We start from the raw sequence: 20,020 nt of genomic DNA, 5'->3' as shown, positions 1-20,020 counted from the left end.
GTTTCGAACTTTTTAGATTAAATTAGGGAGGTTTGAGTTTAAATCGAAAAATTTTGGGTCTAGTTTAGTTTCGATTTTTGCCCTATCCATGTACATGTGTTATTTAGAATGTTGATAAATTTTATTTTGGGTGCTTCCATCTAATTCTTAATAATTTTGGAATTTTAAAATTTCATTTTTGTAAAATCCTTGTCATGTCATTAAATTGATAAATTGTTGATCCGATTGGTTCCTATTAATTACTAAATTATAATTATTGGTTTTAGATAAAATCCATGCCATGTTCTCAATTGTTTTTTTTTTTTTTTTGTTAGTTCGGATAATTTTATTTAATCCCTGAGTTTTAGATTATTCTGTTCTGAATTTAATCCACACAATTGCCTTAGTTGTTAATGTTCTTAATTGGTCTCATGTCTTTAATATCTTATGTTCTTATTTTTTAAATTCATGTGATGTCTTTAGGATTAATTTATTAGTTTGATTGATTCTTGCCAGTTGTTAAGGTTGTCTATAATTTTAATTTTAACCAAAAATCCTTGCATGTTCAAGTTGATAATTTTATTTAGTTTGATTGGTTCTCATTTAATTCTTTACTTTCCAAAGTTTAATACATAATTGTTGATGTTGGCTTCCTTATATTTGATTCAATTGTTAGTTTTTTTATCTTTGACACTTATTTTATAGGCACCTTAGGGAATTCTTGAGTTTGAACCTTCTTTTAGAAAATGTTTTCTTTATTAAATTGACATTTTGAGTTGAATCAAATTTTCTTTTTCCAAAAATGAATTTTTCCATCATAAGTTTGGCTCCTTGATCCCAAATAAAAGGTAGCTAAAAAGAGGATCCAATTTAGCTTTTCTTTTATTTTCAAAACCCTCTCAAGTTAGAAATCAAAAATCTCTATTTTGTGCCTATTGTATGGGATTTAACAAACCATTGGGTCCTTTTTTTTACTTCCCTTAAAGTCATTTTCAAAAGCATTTAAATCACCAATAAAAGGTTTTAGAAAACATTCATTCTAGCTTTAGGCAAAGAACACCCTTTCTATTAAAATAATGTAACTAATTTCATTTAAGTTGCATTTCTCCTTTGTTGGTTTTTCAGAAATTTGGTTTTTATACACATAGGTTTGGACTTGTGCTCCCAAACTAATGGGGATACACAGGTAAAACTTATGGAAATTGAATGGGGACTTGATGGAACCCCTACATAAGAAATTTTTTCAAAACTCTTCCTTGTTGCCAGTTTTCACTCAACCACTGACCCTTTAGATTTAAAATTTGTTTTAACTTTAGAATGTTTTAAAAATTTTATGAAACTTGTATGATTTTCCTCACTTCTTGAACTTGAATTTAAAATTTCGTTTGAGTTAGAAAGCAATTCTAGAATAGAAGATATAAATGAGTCTTTAGGGGGGCTCCATTTTCACCCAGTTTTGGACAACCGAGATCTTTTTGCAAAAATAAAATACCATACGACTTTTAAAATTTTTTTTTCTAAATTCTAGGCTTCTTGAAATTTATATTAGATACATGAAATATTGAAAAATGTGCCTTTTTGAGGGAGATGTGATTTTTTTAAATCCGTACCTACTATGCATGATGGAATCTAGATATATGATTAGTTGGAGCATTTTAAAAATATTTTTGAATACTATCAAACCCTGAATTTATTTTTCCTATGATATAGACACCTTGAAAAATGTGTGTGATTTTTTGTATGATTTTATCTGATGTTTTATTATTTTTTTAAAAAAAAAATTATGCATGCCCCTATTTTTTTTTACCTAATCTGGACCTTTTGGAACTTTTGGGCGTCTTTGCTGCAATTTGACATTTGAATGAGTGTTTGGATTTTGGTATCTTGTTCTAGACGTGTAGGAGTTGTTTCTAGAAATTTTTTTGTGATTAAAATCCACTCCAAGACATTTTTTAGAAATTATTTTTGTGATGCTCCCTTTACTATATGCATGTTAATGACTCAGTACTTGCTTGAATTGTTATTATTTTTGGAGTCATTTGATTTATCTTAGCTGAATTTTGGCTTTGGCACTGTATATTAGACATAATAAAGGTGTTATATAATATATATACTTGTCCTAACCACTCTAGCCTTTTTTTTTTTTTTGAGGAATCTTATAAATTATGCATGTTATCCAAGTATGCTCTTTATCACTACTTTTCGGGATTCCATGAATATGCATGTTGTTGTGAGCCTTATTTATGATTGATGTGATCCTTAGGTGCTTAGATGTATGCTTGATTCACTATAAGTAAATACATGTTGTGTGCTATATTTCTATATTAACTATGATGTTTTATGATAGCGCTTGAGAAGCAATTCGAGTATGCATCCTAACTCTCCTTTATTGTGATTTGATCTTGTTTGGCATGCTATTTTTTAAAATCACCTTAGTCTACCTAGGTATCTTCAGTTAATCAATTAATTGCCACATTTCCCTCAGCTTAGTCAGTAGAGATCTTTGTAGGGCTTAGAAGGGCGCTACCTTTTAAAGGTACCTTCCCAATAGGTAACCTGATCATCGGACCTAGACTTGGGTTTTTCAAAGACACGATTTTCCAAAAACTATGGAGTCGTTTCTTTAGGGTTTTCTTTCTTGTTTTATTTGCCCTTTTAAAATTAAATAAAATAAAATAAGTGGCGACTCTGACTTTTCCAAAACTAAAATTTTCATACTATAAAAGCAAGTCTCGCCGATCAAGTGAGGGCACACGTGAGAAATGCGGGTCCATAATACCATTAAAATGAAGACCAGAAGTCCAATAGGGAACACGGAGGAGGGGGTGAATGGGTGATTTAAAAATTTAAATAAATATTTATAAATTATAACCAACTTTTTACCTTGAGAGATATTGGGGATATCACAAATAAATAAATGATTATACTTAGAACTTTAGGTATATACAAATATGATTTTTAACTTTTAGGGATACCTTGCAATTTGTTAGGGATAATATAATTGTCAATATCAAAAATATCTATTGAGATATGTGAGGAATAATAAAATTATCCAAAATAACCAACCTAACAAACTCAGTAACAACCCAACAAATTAATCAAAAGACATTCGAAGAGAAGTTAGGGATAACAGTAATTGGTTATAGGTTTAACCACTACAACCACCAAGATTACTAACCCAACAAACTCAAAAGCAAACTATCCAATCAATTCAATATAATTAATATTATCAACCAAAATATAAGTAGTAATAAAATGATATGTAAGAGGTACAAGATTTTACATGGAAAACCCTTACAAACAGTGGAGATAAAAAAACATGAGGTCTAAGACCTATCGATCCAAATCCATTATTCAAAATCAAGTTACACAAATTTATGTGGCTGCTTTAACTTAAAGACTTACTTTCCAGAACCTACAACTTGATCCACGTCTGCTACCTAGCAACTCCTTATTGCTTCCTAGTAGATCTTTTGGTAACACCAAAGGGATTAAAGTCTTTAACCCGTGATTCAAAGATTCAAATCCTTGAATGAGAGATCATGAATATGGTGGCAATTAGGTTTTCTTCACAAGGAGTCCTTCTCTTAAGAATGAGAGGTCTCTAATATCTAAGATCTCTACGATCTCTTAGCCTGAATCTTTAACCCATAAAGGGTTACAAGAGAGGTATTGATAGGCAAAATCCATAAGAGTTTAGGTATCTCAAGTTTCTAAATTAGAGTTTGAGTGAAATTTATTCAAAATACATTTCTAAACTTGACAGGACTGACATGACCATTTGAGTGGGCTGATCATTTGAGTGGGATAACTGCTTGAGCAGTCCCTAATTCGTCCCCATTATAGTCATGCCATTTGATTCTGGCTCATACGGGTGTTATCAACAAAATTTATAAAACCTAAATCTCCCCACACTAGGGTAGCATAGCTAACATAGTATAGTGGCTCTAGGATCATCCACAGGGATGGGTTTTCATCGTACAGTTGACTTTAGTGAAGGAAATAAAATGGTGTTTATCCTTATGAAAATTAGCTTTTAAAGAAAATGGAATTGTGATTGCAAAGATTGATTTTAAGTTAAGCAAAAATAATAAGTGAAGTTAACTACAAAGAAAAGGTCTCTTGGAGCTTTAGCTCACTAGGATCGGGTCCCTTAGACAAAGGGGGAGATTCCGGATCTTCTCCTCGCGTTGGGGACAATAACATAAAGGATGGTTATCTCCCGAACCAGTTTTATATTTAGCAATTAAGATTTGATCCAAAGGGTTCATGAAAAATAATAGTTGCTTCCCATTAATGGCTTCAAACACTAAAGACTCTCACCTTGAACCACCTTCCAATGGCTCGTAAATGATAACTAATAGACATCCATGGATCTATTAATAAGCATCCATAGAATCTGAAAAGCTTACGAAGTATTGGCCATTCAAGGTGCTTTTAAGGGATATAAAGCTAAACCCTAAAATAAAAACCATTAATGGTTAACAACTACTTTCATTTAAAGCAAGGACAACTCCCATCTTTGCATTTCGGTCCTTCACCTAGCTTCCATTACTCCAAGAAACATAAAACCTAGCCACTCATCCCCTGAGAAATCATCCTCAGAGGTTGTTTGGCTAGAAAGAAGAGTGAATACAAAATGAGAAGGAAATGTAGAGCAAAAGCTCTGTAAATTTCTTACTACAGGGAATTTACAAGTGTTCTTTGATTACATCCTTGTGTGTCTATATCAAAATATGCTACACACACCAAATATATAAAAAAAAATATTATAAAAAATATCTAAGTTGATTACAAGGAGAAAATAGGAAATTACACAAAATATCTGGAGATAAAAATCTAACGGAGTCAGTGCACAGGAAGATTTCGCATACCATGCGAAATTTCGCATACCATGCGAAATTTCGCATGGTGTGTGAAATTCTTTGGCTGCCTTAAGTGGTTTCGCATGGTGTGCGAAATTTCACACAACCATGCGAAAATGCTGGTTGTTGGATTTTTTCCTCTAGTTTTCTTCCTTGCATCTCTGATTGGCTTGGCAAAGGGCTATGAAGTGCTCCAAAGCTTGGATTCTTCATGTATTTGAGCTTTAACTTGCGTTGCCATGGATTTCACAAAATTCTCCCTCATTCTTGGGTTGTTTCAATGATTAATAGCTACCAAAAACACCAAAACTTGCCAAAAACTGATTAGTAACCCTTGCTAGGTTCCTTAATGTGCCAATTGAGTTAAAAGGTATTAACTACTACTCAAAAGTGTTTTAAATAGTTAGTTTCAAACTATAAAAAAGTACTTTTTGAGTAGTAATCAATCCCTACTTCTTGAAAAAATATTTTAAAAATATTTTAAAAACATTTTAAGTCAAAAAATGATATAGAATCCTTTTATATCTCAAACAAGTCTTATATGCCACAAGCCAAACCTTTTTAGATGTACTTGTGACTTCTCAATTGGACGAACAACAACCATTGATCTTCAATGGAGAGCAAGTTTCTATCTAAAAAGATTTCTATGACCAAATATTAATTGAAACAAAATTGGCAACAAATAAACAAGACTTAATGTTCTAACAAATTCAACCACATTTCTCCTTAATTCAACCACAATATTCAGCTCATTTCTCCATAATACTTCACCGAATTTCAGTCCATATCATTGTAAATTTTCAGCCCTAAAAAGCCATAACTCAACCACAATTGAATTCCATTACATATCACTAAATTGCATACACTACACGACTTGAATTCTCATGCATTGCAGCCACATGAGTTCTCCACTTTCGACAATTAAAAATTTAACCATATTAGATCTCCATTTTTAGCAAGTAAAAGGAAGGTTCACTTTACCTTGTGCAACATATGTTCTTCACTGTATGTAGCCATGGAAATTTTCATAATATGACCATTAAATCTCCACTAACCTAAGCATTGCATGACTGGCATTTCTCCACTAATTCATACACTGACACACAACTGAAACTTAAAGGATAGTCCTAGTTTTACACAAGATACTATGGATCCAGTGAGATATCATTCCCATTACTTCTAGTATATGAGTGACTCATCATAGTGGGAGGTTTATACACCATGTATTATGAAGCAATGAGCGTGTTGGTGCTCATAACTTAGCAAGGAGCTTTGAAGCTATAATTAGAATCTTTGTATTATAACATAGTTTGGATTTCTATAGAAACTCCAGAAATGATAAAACCCATAGGTGTGAGTTAGTCTATAAGAGAAACAAAGAAGTAGAAGGAAAGGTTGAGTTTTATGTGGCTAGGTTGTAGCTAAAGGTTATAGTTTGAAACATTGTTTTGACTATAGGATACCTTTTCACTAGTAGCCATACTAAAATCCATTAAAGTACTCCTATCCATTGTAGTTTATCTCATTTATGAGATATGACAATAGGATGTTGAGATAGCGTTCTTGAACGATTGTCTTGATTTTAGCATTTTTTTATGCAACTAGACATTTTCATCGCAAAGGGCCTTATGTGTACAAGAAGGTTTAGGAAAGCATAGTGGTGCTCTAAGATCTTGTAGATGGATGACAATCTACTCATCGGGAATGAAGTAGAGATATTATCAGCAATCAAGATCAATTTGTCTACTCAATTATAGATGGAAATCTAGATGGAACACAATATATTCTTGGGTTTAAGGTTCTTTTGGACTGCAAGAATAATGAAATTACACTATATCATCTACATCGATAAGCATTTGGTTAAGTGTATAATGCAGGACTCTAAGAAGGGTTGTTGCCCTTTAGGTTTGGAGTTAGCCTTTCTCAAAATCAATGTCCTTAGACATCAAAGGAGAAAGATTGCACTTAAGGGGTACCTTATGTCTTTCTAATGGGTAGCCTTATGTATGCGATGCTATGTGCTAACCGGATATTTTCTTTGTTGTGGATATTATAAGTAGATATCAGTCAAATCTAAGTCTAAAACACTAGACAATTGTAAAGCATATACTCAAGTATCTTTGGAGAATGAGGGATTATGTGCTTGTGTTTTAGACTCTTGAGATCTATTAGAGGGGTGATGTGACAGTTCGATAGATACCTTTTGTAGAGAACCTAACAAATCCTTTTACCTTGACATTGATTGGGAGAGTCTTTGATGATCACAGGGATAACATAGGTTTCAGATGAGTATCTGTCTGCTTTGATAACATGATGTTTTAAGGGCTAGTGAGAGAATGTTAAGATAAAGCCCTTAAAAGCATGACTTAATGTAATAAATTAGGAATGCATTATTTATTTAATGATGTTCCAAGTTTACTTTTATCTGTCCTTATTCCATGCATTATACTTTACGAGCATTTTGGTGTTAGAATAGAGCCCTTAGAAGCATGACATGATGTAATGAATTTGGAATTTATTATTTATTTAATGATATTCTAGTTTCACTTTTATCTATTCTTATTCCATGTGTTATACTTTATGAGCGAATGTCTACATCTTTTTCATTGTACGTTATTTAGGTGCATTAAGAGTTGCACAGAAAATCTAAGTCATGGGTTCCTTGCAAATAGATGACTTGTTCACAGTCGGTTCATGGGCTTAGGCAACCCATTAGAGACTATAGTGCACCATCTCCAAATTGAAGGGATGACTAGTCTTGGCTATTGGGATGGGTTTCCCATGGTGAGTACACTAGTGTGTATGGTTGCACATTGGACAAGACCTATGGTGAGTTATGACTTAAGGCTATCAAGTAGTCATGAATCCACCAAGCTGCTTCATTGTGTTGTTTCTCAACCTTAAGAGAATATTGAACTTATGTTGAAGTTAGCAATGACTTTGAGTTACGGGTGAGATCGTAAGTTGATCATATATTCCCTATGGATTGGGTCACTATTGATAGAAGCCACTAACAATAGGTATTCTCAATAAAGGTACCTTGATATCTCTTAGGATTGAGATAGTGTGTTATTTTAGGTGATCCTAAGGAGATATGTTTATGTAAACTATGGTCATAGTAGTTCCTTAAGTGGAACTTGACATAAGCCCTTTAAGAGCTAAGATATGTCAATTAAACACACAATAGGAGGATTTGTAACTTAAGGATGGTAGAGGTAGTCCTGAAAGGCTAATAACTTTCACCTTGTTAGACTACAAACACCAGTTCATGGGGAGACTGAACACAATAGATAGCAAGTCACGAACCTGAGCACTTGGTGTCTCATTGTTATTTACATAGGATATTGAGTTTAGTTGATTCTTTGTAGTGGGGTGTTGAATCAACTTTAGAATTAGATTCCAAGGGAGCCAGTATTCCTATGGGCCCTAGTGGTTCCCACTTTGAGCTTATATACCTTGTCATTAGGTGTATAAAGAACTTTCTACCGATTTGAGTAAGTGGTTGCCAGTAACTAACAATGATCAATGTCGAAAAAAATATGCACAAAGATAAATTTTGTCCATTCATTAAAAGTCACATGTCAATAATTAACTAATAACATGTTGACACTTGTCATATGGGTCTTGCAAAAAAAAATGATTTGATAATTTAAAAATAATAAAAAACAATTAATTATGATAAAGCAAAACAACATTATAATTATCTTAATTAATTAATTATGATAATTAAAATAAATAATAATTATTGTAATAAATAAGATGATTATCTCTAGGAAAACAAGAGATAATATCAAAATAAAATTCCAACCCAATAAGTAGAGGGTTCCTCTCATTTCAAAGCACTCATTGAACGTCGACAACATTTTTTACAGTTGTTGAAGAAACTCCTTCAAGATTCAAGATTTCTTGACAATATGAATATTTGAAGATCTCTTAGAAAGTTAAAAAATATATGAAGATTTCTTGAAGAAATTGATGATTCGGATATTTTTTTTCATTGAAAGAATTTATTATCTATGAAATCATGACTTTTTGATCCAAAATCAAACATTAAATTGTCTAAAACGATGTTTGTGTCTTTATTAGAAAAATCAAAGTGCATATTAAAGATTGTAAAGTTTAAATAAATCAACTTAGAATTTTGTCAATAATTTTCTTAGTTGAGAAATTTTTTGTGTTAAAAATCATTAAGTCATACCCTACTAAAGAACGAGATTACCAGTGTTGATGTCACCAATGGCTGCTAAATGTCTATAGTTGTTAATAGTTGTTAAATGTAAATGGCATAGTGGAAGTGGCATTGTCTAAAAAATTGGATCATAGAGTTTTCCTTCATGGGGCATCCAACCCAATCAGCATTGTAATAGCCTATTAAACAAAGGGAACTTGTTGGAGAAAGCAAAGTCCATAGTCCATGGTTCCCTTTAGATATCTCAAGATACTTTTCACAACTTGCATGTCAACCTCTGTGGGAACTTGAAATTATTGACAAGCTTTGTTTACTTCATGGACAATACCTAGTCTTGTAAATGTGAGAAATTGCAAGGAACTAACAAGTTGTCTATAAAGGGTTCGATCAACTGGATAATCATCAATTTGGGTAGCTGTAGGTTTGATAGCCATGATCATGTTTAAGTGAGAGCACTCAATCATTTTCATCCCACACTAAGTCTCTAAGATACTTTGTCTGGGAAACAAACATACCACTTGAAAAGTTTCAAACTTCCAAGTTGAGAAAGTAATGAAGTTATCCCAAGTCCTTCAAAGAGAACTCTTTGCTTAATGCATGAATGAGATTATCAATGGTGGTTGTATCATTTTTGGTGATTATAACATCATCCACGTAAATAATATTAGAATAATAAAGTGACATATGTGTTTGGATGAATAACGATAGCTCTACTTTGCCACAACAAAAACCCATATAGAGAAGGAACTGAGAAACTGTATCGAACCAGGCTCTCGGAGTTTGTTTCAAACCATAAAGAGAATGATTAAGCCAACATACATGATTGAGAAAGTCTTCATTAACAAAGCCGAGGGGGTGCTCCATGAACACCTTGAGAAACCATGTAAAAAGTCATTATTGACGTCTAGTTGCCTCATAGTCCATTTCAAAGTCACTGCAAGTGAGGGATCAAGCAAATCATTGTATGTTTGATAATTGAATTGAAAGTTTCATAGAAATCCAAACTTGGTGCTTGAGTAAAGTCATGAGCAATCCGTTAAGCCTTTAATCAATCTACTATTCCATCCTCCTTAAATTTTGTCTTAAAAATCCATTTGGACTCCACTATATTTGCATTGGAAAGCCTAGGAACAAGATCCTAGGTGTGATTCTGATCTAATTCTGTGGCTTCCTCTTGCATTGCATCATATTAGTGAGGAATTTTAAGTGCAACACAATAGGTTTTTAGCTCGCATATGTGACCTCTTGTAGTAGCAAGGATGATAATTTGAGATTTAGACTTGGGTCATTTTTAAATCTGTTTCTAATGATCATTGTACATCCTTGGTTAGTTCTTTTCTCTTTTGTAGGAAGAAAGATATCAACTCCCCGATTCTTGTTGATATGAGGAAACACATTAAAAAGTTTGTCATTACAATCCTCATTGTAGCTACAAGATATGCTTGAAGATGACAAATCGCTTAAGGTCTCTATAATATGATCAACTTGAGGACTAGTAGGAGGTGTAGAGCAAGTTGCATGAGTATCAAGCTGAGAATTATGTTAAGGGGAAATAACACAAAGAAAAGATGGAGAACAATTTGCATAAGCATCAAACTAGGTATGATGTTGAGGAGAATTAACCCACACATCAGCACTTGCAATAGTCTAGGAATAGTGATCAACTTCTGGGTCACCACATGGAGTGACATTCTAGAGGCTAGCAAAAGTATTACCAAGATAGGTTATGGAATTGCAACCATTATTAAGGGTTGTTGTTGACTCCGAAGTATTGGTAGGTTGCACAACCTTTAAAATTTTAAGTGGAGCATCATAAGTTGGGAATGAATCCATCTCTAATAGAATCTGCATGGAGTTTTTGTTTTCAAAGGAATAATCATGCAAAAAAAAAATTTCTCATAAAAAACAACAAGACGTGTTATGTATACTCTCTTTATCAAGAGGTGTAGGCATTGATTTCCCTTGTGTGGGGAGTTATATCCAATGAAAGCACATGGATATGCCTTTGGTGAGAATTTGTTTTTCCTATAGTCTCTAAGGTATGGAAAACACTAGTATCCAAAAATTCTCAAGTTGTTGTATTCTAGATGTTGTTTGAATAACATATAAAATGGACTTCTCATATTTTAAATTGTAGAAGACAATCGATTTATAAGATAGGTGGTTGTAAAAAATGCATCCACCCATAGTCTGAGGGGTAGGTTTGCATGAAATATCATTGTTAGGCCCATCTCTACAACATGTCTATGCTTTCTCTATGCAATACCATTCTATTTTGGAGCTCCTAGATAGGAAAATTGTTTTGAAATTCCACATTCACTCAATCGATACTAAAACTCAACAAGTTGGAACTCACCCCCTCCATCACTTTGAAAAGTTTTAATGTTTCTCTCAAGTTGAGTTTCAACAAGTCTTTGAAATTTCAAGAAACATTCAAAGAAGTCTATTTTTTTTTCAAAGGATAAATCCATGTATAACAAGCATAATCTTCAATAAACACAAAATAATACTTATGTCCTTGAGTGGAATTATTTGGTCCAAGCCCCTATAAACCATAATGTATTTTACCAAGAGGATTCATAGAAGTCTTTCTTGTTGAACCAAAAGAAAGTTTATACCTCTTGCCTAATTGACAACTAGCACAAGCCGAAGGAGATTTAGTCCAACTAGACATATGAATTAAATTCTTATCTTGTAAAAATTTCAAGGGCTTTGTTTGTGGATGTCCAATGCATTGATGCCAAACCTCTCATGATGCCTTGTTGGAGTGAGTGGCTGCCATGGCTTGGATAACATATTTTCCTAGTACATACAGACCTCATTTGTTAATTCCTTTGGCTAGAACTTGTTGATGTTAGTCCTTTATAACAAAACCACTAGATGAGAATTCTATGGAACATGAATTATCATAAGTTATCCAATGGATAGAAACATTTTGTTAATTTCTAAAACAACTAAGACCATTAAGATTCAAGTTTCCATGTCTTGTTCTTAATTTAGCCTCTGTAATATTTGAAATCCTTAGGGCCATTAGAGGTTTACCTGGACGTTAACTTCAGGGCCCCATGGGATTAGACAAGGTGTGCGTAAGTTGGCCCGGACATCCACGGTTATCAAAAAAAAAAAAAAATTGAAATCCTTAGGGGTTCTTCATTTCTAACAAAAATTACACCATTTCCTTTATATGGAACAACTTGGGACATCTTAGTAGGATTGATTGTTATGTGGGTTGTGACTCCAGAATCAACATAGAAGTTGAGATCACCCCTTTCTTTATTCAATGTCATAGTCGCCAAAGTTTGGGGAATTTTATCTTATTGATATGAGTAATCAAATTTTGTTCCAATAATCCAAAGCAAAGTGATTAGCCTTATTACATATTTGGTAAATGAGAGTACCACTTGATTTTTTAGGTTGTTACTTCTATTGTGGGACTGGTTGTTCATTAGGACTGTTCTTAGATGGCTTGCTTCTAATACCAAAAACTTGTTTCTGATCCCAAGGTCCATGGTTATTGAAGTGATTAATTGGAGTGAACCTACAAATGGAATTTTGCACCACATTTTCTTCCTCATCCACACTAGGAAGAAAATGCTTGTTCATGATTAACGAATTCTTTGTTTTCTTCACTTGCACTAATCAACAATTGTTCATGCCCTTGTAAAGCCAAAATGAACCGATTGTATGAAATATATGGCAGCCTTAATAGCATGGTGACTCAAAAGTGAAAAACTTTGTAGATAAGTCATAACCACCCTTGAGATTAGCAAGTATAACATGCCAAAACCTTCTATGCTAATTGAAAATGAGTTGTGGTTAAACATATAAAAATATTTATGGGAACAATAATTTTATGAGTTAATTTCACTCTCACCCATTGAGATTTAGGGTAAATACAGTAAGCCATCATTCGTTTCAAATTTCTTCAGTTAACACCCTTATGGATATATTCAATCTATTAAATTTATTTTTTAGAGAATAAAAATTATTTTTAGAGCATGTTTAACATAAATTTTTCACCAATAAAAGTGAGTCTCGCCCATTAAGTGGGGACACACGTGAAAAATGCGGGTCCACAATTGTGTTTGTATCTACAATGGAAAATTTTGGCAACTTAATTATTATGCAATTTAACTCAAAAGAATGATTTATGTTCCCAACAGTCTAAATGTATTTGTTTTTATAGGTTTTTACCATATAATTTACCAAAGTAGGAAGACTGAATTAATATAAATTAAATATATCTCAATGATTGTGAATGATTTTAGATATTATAGTATCTATCTTAATACAAAACCCACATACCTTCAACCTTTTATAAACACCACATCTTGCTCTACTTTCACATATTCAACCTTAACACTTGTTGGTTGAGAATTGCACCACCTTCCAAGGGGGCATAATATTGACAACTCCATTTTTTACTCACATGAATTTCATTCTGCTAACACCGTCTACCTTGATTGTTCCTTCTATCTTACTAAGTATTTTTCTTATTTCCTTTTTTTTTCCTATACATATTTTTTTAAATGAAAATGAAGTACTAGTAATGTATTAAATTCTATAAGCATGAATAATGAGAGATGGTATAAGTGCAAAGACTTAAAATAAAACCTTTCCATGAAAATAACCAATCATTCTGCTCTTATTGTAGAGAAGTAGGATGAACATGATGCAAAGGATGAAATTTAAAAATTCTTACACAAACCTTAGACAATAAGATGCCACCACAAGTGAAATGGAAACAAAGAATGAAATTGAAATCATGGAAACAATAGTAAAGAAGATGGAGCCCATATGAAAGAGAAGCCAAATATATATATAGAATATAACAAGGTAGATGATATTTAAAACTATGATGAAATGGAACAAACATAGAAATTTACATCAAACTCACAGAAAAAGAACATAAGGACCTCTCTATCTAAAATCACAACAAAAATAAACATATGAAACATAAACTTATTCTTAACCTAACTAACCCAACCTTAGCCTTAGCATTGACCATTATTGAAAAATAAACCTAAACATTAAAAGAAATTTGTGATATTTCAAGAAATCATTAGGTGTATAAAGAACTCCCTACTAGTTTGAGTAGATTGTCACCACCAACTAACAATGATCAATGTTTAAAGAAATATGTGCAAAGAAAATTTTTGTCCACTCATTAATAGTCACGTGTCAATAATTAACTAATAATGTGTAAAAAATAATAAGAAATCAGTTAATTGTGATGATGCAAAAGAATATTATAATTATCTTAATTAATTAATTATAATAATTAAAATAAATAACAATTATCACAATAAAAAGGATGATTATGTCTAGGAAAGCAAGATATAACATCAAAATAAAATTTCTAACCCAATAAGTAGAGGGTTCCTCTCATTTGAAAGCACACATTGAAGACCGACAAAAATTTTTATAGTTGTTGAAGAAATTCCTTCAAGATTCAAGATTTCTTGAAAAGATGAATATTTGAAGATCTCTTAAAGAGTTAAAGAATATCAAAGATTTCTAGGAGAAATATTTGATGATTCAAAGTTTTTTCATTGAAAGAATTTATTATCTAGTGTCTATTTATGAAATCCCATCCTTTTGATTGAAAATTAAACATTAAATTGTTTAAAATGGTGTTTTTGTTTTTATTAGAAGAATCAAGGGGCATATTAATGATTGTTAAGTATAATAAATCAACTTACATTTTCATCAACAATTTTCTTATTTGAGAAAATTTATGTGTTAAAAATCATTGAGTCCTAGCCTAACAAAGAACCAGATTACCAATATTGATGTCACCAGTGGTTGCTAAATATTTATAGTTGGTGACAATTGTTAGATGTAAATGGCAGAGTGGAAGTGGCATTGTTTGAAAAACTGGATCACGGAGTTTTCATTCATGGGACATGTAAATGGTGCATTTGGCCCAATCAGCATTGGTAGCCTGTTAGATAAAGGGAACTGTTTTTTAAGAAAGTGAAATCCATAATCCATGGTTCCCTTTAGATAGCTCAAGATACTTTCACAACTTGCATGTCAGCCTCTATGGGAGATTGAAATTGTTGATAGGCTTTGTTTTTTGCATGGACAGTACCTTGTCTTGTAAACGTGGTATATTGCAAGGAACCAGTAAGTTGCCTATAAAGGGTTTGATCAACTGGATGATCATCAACTGGGTTACTCGTAGGTTTGATAGCCGTGAGCATGCTTAAGTGAAAGTACTCAAGCATTCTCATCCCACTGAGTAAGTCTCTAAGAAACTTTGCTTGGGAAACAAAGATACCACCATAAAAGTTTCGAACTTCCAAGCTGAGAAAGTAATGAACTTACACCAAGTTCTCCAAAGAAAACTCTTTGCTTAATGTATGCATGAGATTATTGATGGTGGTTGTATCATTTCCAATGACTATAACATCGTCCACGTAAATCAATATTAGAATAATGGAGTGACCTGTATGTTCAGATGAATAAGGATGGGACTACTTTACCACAATGAAAACCCATATGGAGAAGGAACTAAGAGAGTTTATTGAACTAGGCTCTCAGAGTTTGTTTCAAACCATAGAGAGAATCATTAAGACAACATACATGATTGGGAAAGTCTTCATTTTCAAAGCTATGGGCTACTCCATGACCACATACTCCTTGAGAAACCCATGTAAAAAGGCATTATTGACATCTAGCTGCCTGATAATCCATTTTAAAGAGACTGCAAAGTGAGAGGTTCAAATGAATCCTTGAATGTTTAATTACTAGATTGAAAGTTTCACAGAAATCCAAACCTGGTATTTGAGTAAAGCCGCGAGCAAAAGCCAAGCCTTTAATCTGTCCACTATGCCATCCTCCTTAAGTTTTGTCTCAAAAACCCATTTGGACATCACTATAATTGTACCGAAGTCCTAGGAACAAGATCCTAGGTGTGGTACTAATCTAATGTTGTGAATTCTTCTGCATTGCAGCATATTAGTCAGGAATTTTAAGTGCACCACGATAGGTTTTTAGCTCGCAAATGTGACCTCTTGTAGTAGTAAGGATGATCATTTGAGATTTTAGACTTGGTTCATTTTTAAGTCTGTTTCTAGTGATCATTGTAAATCCTTGGTCAGTCCTTTTCTATTTTGCACGAAGAAAGAGATCAACTCCTTGATTCTTGTTGATATAAGGAAACACATTAAAAAATTTATCACTACAATCCTCATTGTTGTTGCAAGATTTACTTGAATATGACAAATCACTTAAGGTCTCTATAAGATGATTAGCTTGAGGACAGGTAGGATGTGTAGAGCAGGCTACATGAGTATCAAGCTGAGAATTATGTTGAAGGGAAACAACACAATCAGAAGATGGAGAGCAATTTGCATAGGCATCAAATTGGGTATGATGTCGAGGGGAATCAGCACATACATCAGCACTTGCAATAGTCTAGTAATAATGATTAGCTTCTCGGTCACCACATGGAGTGACATTCTAGAGGCTAGCAAGAGCATTACCAAGACAAGTTGTGGAATTGCAACCATTATTAAAGGTTGTTGTCGACTCAGAAGTATTGGTAGGTTGCACAAGCTTTAATATTTTAAGTGGAGCATCATAAGTTGGGAATGAAAAATCTCTAACAGAATATGCATGGATTTTTTTGTTTTCAGAGGAATTAGAATAAAAAAAAAATTTCTCATGAAAAATAACATGACGTGATATATATACTCTTTGTTGAGAGGTGCAGGTATCAATTTCCCTTGTGTAGAGAGTTATATTCAATGAAAACACATGGATATGTTTTTGGTGGGAATTTGTTTTCCTCATATTCTCTAAGGTATGGAAAACACTGATCCAAAATCTCTCAAGTCGTTGTATTCTGGATGTTGTTTGAATAACATATAAAAAGGACTTCTCATATTTTCAACTGTAGAAGGCAATCCATTTATAAGATAGGTGGCTATAAAAAATGCATCCACCCATAGACTAACGGGTAGGTTTGCATGATATATCCTTATTAGGCCCATCTCTACAACATGTCTATGCTTTCTCTCTACAATACTATTCTATTTTGGAGTTCCTGGTTAGGAAAATTATTGTAAAATTCCACATTGACTCGAGTGATTTTGAAACTCAACAAGTTGGAACTCACCCCTTCCATTGTTGTGAAAAATTTTAATGCTCCTCTCGAGTTGATTTTCAACAAGTCTTTGAAATTTCAAGAAACATTCAAAGAAGTCTGATTTTTCTTCAAAGGATAAATCCATGTATAACAAGTATAATCATCAATAAACAAAACATAATACTTGTATCCTTGAGTGGAATTATTTGGTCTAGGTCCCCATAAATCATAATGTATTTTATCAAGATGATTCATTGAAGTCTTTCTTGTTAAACTAAAAAAAAGTTAATAGCTATTGCCTAATTAACAACTAGCACAAATTAATAAAATTCTTATCTTGTAAAAAATTCAAGGACTTTGTTTGTGGACGTCCAATGCATTGATGCCAAACCTCAGAAGCGTGATGGAGTGGCTTCCATGGCTTGGATACCATCATCACCTAGTGCATACAGACCTCCTTTGTTAATTACTTCGGCTAGAACCTAGCCACCAAAGGCCAACGAGTGTGAATAATCCTATGTATTCTTCTACACTTCTATCTTATCTCCCACTTTCTCCAACAATTTTTTAAAACAACACTGTATTATTATTATTGTTGTTGTTATTGCATATGAGCTATGAGCAAGATCCATCATAGCTGAACTAAATATTCATTAATAACAGTTAGAGAATATTTTCACTGGTACATAGTTCATATATAAGTCAAAGCTGAGAGCACTGAAAAGATCTCCAACAAGAGAATGCTTCCCATTTCTAAAACATCAAATTTTAGCTATCAGCTGCTCGAAAAACAACTATCAATTATATAACTAGATAAAGCTCTTGGGTTAATAAATAATTCTGGGTGTGTATATAAATGATCTGCTTACTGGGTATCATATGAAGCCCAAGTCTGCCCAAGGGTGGTCAATGCAACACCAGCCAAACTGATGACGACATAAACTATTGTGACTGCATTTATGGATTCTTGGCCCAAAGGGACACCAAGCAGAAGAGTGAAAAGTACTGAAGCTGATGAAGACAGTAATGTTGTGGTTGCAATGCTTGTTCTTGCAAGTGCAGCATGGGTAAAGTACTACATGCATCCATTATTGTAAAAATAATGTAAATTGACCACAACTAGAAATGGAGACTGAAGAGAAACAAATATGTATGCAAGGATAAAAGATGGGTGACGGTATCGGAAAGACCATCATCACCGGAAGCAAGAGCGTCGGAGGAGGCTCCACCACCTTCAATTCAGCCACCGTTGGTAAACATCCGAGCTTAGCCAGATAGGAGCGAGCTAAGAGCCCAATTTAACAAATCCCCTCATGCTAACTCCTCTGTGTATATTTTTTACTATGGATGTTTGATTTTCTAGTTCAAAAGTGTCAGGCTCACCCTTGTGTTCCACTGGCAGATCAAGCTCATATACCATTCCTTCATCATTTTCATTTTTAGAAGAGCCAGATTTCATAGTATTCAGAAGCCACTCCTTTATGAATACTATTTGGATGTATACTACCAACATGGAGGTTCCAATATATGCCACTGCATACGGCTGCTGTTCATAGTTTTCGAAAATACCCTATTGAAATGACAGTGACATAAGATAGATCTCTGGCATTAAAATACCTGGTGTGAGATATCACATTGTTCGAGGAACTCTAAACGCTGTAAAGGATTGTCAACAAGGGTGTTCTAGTGCATTGTAGATTCTTATCCAAGACTTGATCATTTGATGATACCATGTGAATCGCTAGAAACAAACATGTGAAGTGTATGACTAACCCAATAACAAATGTTTCGTAAGGGGACTGAAGTAGGCTACCATGAGACAAAAGATCTTTTTAAAGGGATTCGATTAGAAACTATTATATGTCTAAGGTCCAATATTGAAATAATTTCAGAGGTTTTCCCTGATTTTATCCATGTCAATAAACAATTTGAAATGCCTCGACTTTTTTAGAATAGGTTTGAGTCAAATAGCAATGATTCGAAGCACTTCTTTTTACACTATTTCAAAAACCCAATGACTCAATTGTATGGATATGTAAAACACAGGATTTCCAATCCTAGCAGGAAAAGGAGGGAAACAAATACTCAATGTAAAATGAGTAAACAAAATTCCATACTTGATCTCATGGATACATATAGAATTCTATGGAATGCTATATTCGATGAAAGTCGTATGTACGGCTTGGAGGGAGATCTTTCATATCTTTCAAGATCCACCCTACAATATGGGGTCAAAAAGCCAAAATAAATGATTTTAGACCTTATAAAAAGAAAACTAATTCTTAAACCCCTTTCACGCTCATGTCATGTCGAGGTGCTACAGAAAAAAAAAGTGAAATCCAATTCAATTTATCCTAATCGATTAGTTAACGTGTTGGTTAATTGTATTCCGAAACATGAAAATAAATCATTGGCTTATCAAATTATCTATCGATCCGTGAAAAAAATTCAACAAAAGACAAACAAATCCACTATATGTTTTACATCAAGCAATACGTGGAGTAACTCTTGATATAGGACTAAAAGCAAGACGTGTAGGTGGATTGACTCATCAAGTTCCCATTGAAATAGGATCCACACAAGGAAAAGCACTTTCCATTCATTGATTATTAGGAGCATCCCAAAAACGTTCGGGTCAAAATATGACTTTCAAATTAAGTTCTAAATTAGTGGATGTTGCCAAAGGGAGTGGCGATGCCATATGCCAAAAGGAAGAGACTCATAGAATGGCAGAGGCAAATAAAGCTTTTGCACATTTTCATTAATCCATGAACAGAATCTATATAGACACATAGATCCAAGGATCCAGTCAATACATCTCGATCAGAAAAGAATCAATAGAAAACAAAAGAATTGGAATTGATCGATATATTTCTCGAAACAAACGAAAAG

The sequence above is a fragment of the Vitis vinifera genome, chromosome 2, assembly GCF_030704535.1.
Source record: "Vitis vinifera cultivar Pinot Noir 40024 chromosome 2, ASM3070453v1".
Classification (NCBI taxonomy): Eukaryota; Viridiplantae; Streptophyta; class Magnoliopsida; order Vitales; family Vitaceae; genus Vitis; species Vitis vinifera.
This window is presented reverse-complemented; position numbering follows the sequence as displayed.